A 4,630-nucleotide genomic window follows, 5' to 3' on the forward strand; every position below is an offset into this window, starting at 1 on the left:
GCACCCGGACGTTCTGGCATGCTGATCTGCTTCTGATGGATCTTGATGCGCACTAGTGTTGTTATGACAGGAGGCTTTCACTGTGAGCCTGACAGACATTTTGAATGTGGTACTGGACATCATCGCTGCCCCTTTATCCAGCATGTCCATTCTCACCTGCCCTTCAGCACCCGCCGCTGATCACAAGTTTCGCATTCTCTTGTGCTTCGCTAGCGATTTACTCTGGCCATACACTCCTGTCTCTCTTTTAACAACTCTCTCTCTTCTTTCTGGTGGCTCATCCAAGCCTCCTTCCAGCCGCTTACTAACTGCCCGCTTTGTGTGGTCACAGGCCAATCAGGAATTCTTCTGCAACAACGCAGCCATCCAATTGGCTGAAAGAATAAGATAGAGGCAAGGGATTGCTGGTTTTGTTTTTGAAATGTTCTGGTGGGCATCTAAAAGCCCCATAGTGTGTAAGTGTGTGTTTCTGCAGAATGTTAGAAAGATGAGCTTGAGTAAGAAACAGTTACGATAAACAAATGGTAGCTTACAATTCCACTCCGCTCTCGTCTAAAAAAATGAATAATGAATGAACTGAATAAATGCGTTTTTCTGACCTGATGGACCCATTTGTTAACCATCGCAACACACGTTAACATTTAATTTTAAGGTGACGTTGTTACAGGTTACATGTAGCTTTTTACCATTAAAATAATAATTAATTATGTGTAATTACATGCAAGTAACTTTAAGCCAAACCCTAACCATATAGTTACAGTACAATGTAGTTAATTCATATTAGACTCAGTTCTTAAATATATAATTACACTATAACAAGGACACCTTATATAAGTGTAACACCAAAACAAAAAAATAAAACTGTTTAAATTGTTTTTATCATCGCAAAGTGTAAAATTACCTTAAGAGTCGCCCAGGACTGTATTTAAAGTGTAATGTGTTTTTTTTTTTGTGGTTTTTTTTTAACAGTTGACATGTAGTAGGTGAATAACATTTCCTTTATTCGCATATAAAATAATCTCATAAAAATTATTCATACTACTACATATACTCTATATAACTACCAAGTGATATATATATATATAAAACCAATTTGTTTTTTTGGTTTTTTTTCAAGTAGAATGTATTAGTTGAATACAATTTACTTTATCGCATCTAAACAAATCTCATAAAACTTATTCCATACTACTATACAGATACCTTTTAATTCTAAATTAATGTTTATATATAATATATATATATATAGAGATATAATATATATCAGAGATATATATATATTATTATATATATCTATATAGATATATATATGTGTGTGGGGACTAGTAAGCTAATATATTTAGCTTACCAGCTCAACATTTCTACCCAACCAAACTCTTCTCGTCCTCTTCTACCTGCCCTAGTAAAAAAGCGAAAGCGAAAGCGGTAAATACTCTTTCGTGTTTGTCCCTCCTGATCTCCGTCCTTTGAAGGCGCTCACAACAACACCAGCAAACAACACATCCGATTATCATCAATCGATAATCATCATGAGCTTCGCTCTGCTGTATGTATGTTCTACCTACCGGCTTATTTTAACATTTCAGATCAGGTGTTTCAAAAGCGGACAAGATATATTAGGCCAAGAGACATCCGCTTTCCCCTGTCTGGGTCTGATATCTTTAATCTGATAAATCGAGGTAAAGATTGAACTAAGCACCCATATTTATTAGCTTGAGGGATATTAAAGCAGCGAATAGAATGAAAATGTGAAATATTTCTGTCTTCTAGAGACTGTATTATGGCTTTACAGTGGTATTTTTCATTCATCAGCTATTTAACACAAGATCCCCACCTGTCGACGTGATAATGAAATTCTAAATTTTGTTTGCGTTTTAACAGACGTGTAGTTTCATATATAGATCGATAATGTAATCAATCAGAATATTGTATCAGAATACGTGAAGTATAATGTGTTTTTCCTTTTGCTTAAATGTAGCCATTTATTTATGAACAACTAAACCTGCTTGTCATCTTTGCATTTTAATTAACAGCTCACAAAAAGTAGTTTTTCCCTTATTTATTAAGGAAATTTATTAGACAGTATTCCAGATCTGTTTGCTTATCAGTTCAGCTGATGATTTCATAACAGCTCTGCGTCACCCTTTTGGCCCTGATCACGCGTGTGTGTATCATGTGTGTTTACACTGTCAGTCTCTGTCAGGACGCTTAGCTTTGACACAAACTCAAGACTCTCAAAAACATTTTCATTTACTTATTTTACAACTTAAAAAGAAATGTAGCCTAGAAGGACAGAAATGCTCAGATATACCTCACCATCCGCTTCATGACTAGTTCTGTGAAGTATTGTCTCATGAAAAGCCTTTGGTGTCATGTGAGAATCTGAAATCACACATGCCCTGTTCCCCTCACAGGGCAAGCATCCCACAGTGACTAATGCAACCGTCTTTGTGATTGGGAATCGTTTAGAGATGGAGGTGGAGAAGAGCGGCTAAAGTGTAGTGTGTTTCAAAAAAGACAGGACTGCCACAATGTGAAACAATGAAGCATTTGGACATTTCTTAGTTAGATTTTTTTGTGGTCTCATGACTTTTTCTAAGAGTGTATTCATCACTGTGTTTGTAGTTGTTGTGAGGAGAACGGTTTGGCGATAGGGGTACTTCTCCACACCTGGAGGGGATATTCTTACAGCAACACACCAAGAGAGGGTGCTGCTTCTCCCGGGCCAGTGCTCCAGGATGCGCTGGGAGCTAGGACATGGCGTCTTGCTAGTAGAGGGTAATCCATTTATTAGTCCCCACATCCACCATTTGGCTGGGTCAACTCTGTTAGAAGGCAACAAAAAAAAAAAAAAACTAGTATTCGAATGACGGCCTTTGTTAACAGTTTAAAGTCCACATCAAAGTGGATGCTGGTTACTTGGTCTTGATTGTGCAAATTAAGCTATTGGTTGCAAAGAAAAAATGTTTTTCATCAAAATGGTACAACGTGATCTTGCCTTGCCAAGCTGACATCATCAGCTGTGATTATGTTCTTTAGAAAGTAGGCACAAGGATTTTAGATATGGATAGTCCACCCCATAAATAAATACTCATCGATTACATCACCCTCAATAGTTCTTCCCAAAACTGTTAAAATAAAAATTTTTTTTTTTGCATTTTGTATTTTTGTCAAAATATCCGCTAAAATAAAAAACAAAGATTGAGGATGGGATGCATTTCACATTTGGATACATGGAAGTGCTCTAAAGGTGAATGTGACCCGTTAGCCTCCATGATAAAAAAACGTTTTTCTTTGTGTTGTTGGATATTTTTTTCACGAGAAAACTGCTGATAAATATGTTTCATGATCAACATTGAGTTTCCGAACGTATATTGGGCTCGTAAATAAGACTGCTTTCCATAGTGGGCTACAAAGGGTGATTTACAAAATCAACCGGTCTGATGGTATAAACTATAATGATAACTAAACCTAAATTTTTAATTAATGTGTTCTTATTCTGTGAGATATGTAAGTCAACAATCACAACTATAACTGGAGGAATACAGCGAGGAACTATTTTGTTGCCAGTGTTTCCAGAATGGATTATTTTTAGTTTGTGCATGATAAAAGTTTTGACAGCCCTATCAGAATCCACCTCTGACTTTAAAACACGCAAGCAGGTAATTAACTGATTAGACTCAGAACGCGAAACTGCTGCACATGATCGTCCTAAATAAACCCAATCCATTATGAGTGCACCAACTGAAGCACCAGTGATGGACTCACTACCATGAAATGATAGGACATTTCGCGAACATACTGCAGAATTTTTGTTGTTTTGTTGGTTCAAGAAAGATATTGTTGAATAAAAGTTTTTTATTTTTTATTTGGTGCAGCCAAAAGTAAGTCTCGGTAGCTTCAAGAAAAGGGAACCCTAACAGTTGAACTATGAGATGGCAAAATTATTTAAAAACCGGATGTCCTTGCTATCTTGTCTGGGCCCTTGAACGTAACGATCATTTGTGTTGACTGTCTGTGGCAGGGTTAGAACAGCACTAGGATTTCATCAAAGTATACTTTGTTTTTGTTCCAAAGATGGAACAACGGTTTAAAAGGTTTGGGAATGACTGATGGTGCGTACTTAATGACAGAAAGTGTCATCTTTGGGTGAACTATCCCTTCCAAGGTATTTCTTCTGCAAGTTATGACAGCTTGTTCTAAATAGAGTAGTTAGAAATATTTAATTAACTAAATAAGTGCAAGAGTTTGGTCATTCTTGAATGAAAAAACTCTTATTTATTGAGAGGGGAAAAGGATAAAAGAAATATGCTTTCAGAACAACATCTTTATTTTGCGGTTAGTTATAGATTATTTTAATTGAAAGAATTAAGGTCATCCCGTGGCACAATGGGAAGTGTAACTCATCGCCCCTAGTGTGGCATCCGGCCCCTTGGTTGGAAAACCATTGCTTTAAAACCAAAGGTTGTGAAAAAGGGACTATTGACTATGCTATATCATACCTTTGTCAGTTTTATTGCAATCCAGAAATGGTCACAATTTATATACAATATTTAGGGGGGGGGCCAAGTTTATAGTCTTTAGGGATCTGGCGTGGAAAACAGAAACCAGACATAAGCATAAGTGACTGAGC

Source organism: Cyprinus carpio, unplaced genomic scaffold (assembly GCF_018340385.1).
Source record: "Cyprinus carpio isolate SPL01 unplaced genomic scaffold, ASM1834038v1 S000006624, whole genome shotgun sequence".
In the NCBI taxonomy this organism is placed as follows: Eukaryota; Metazoa; Chordata; class Actinopteri; order Cypriniformes; family Cyprinidae; genus Cyprinus; species Cyprinus carpio.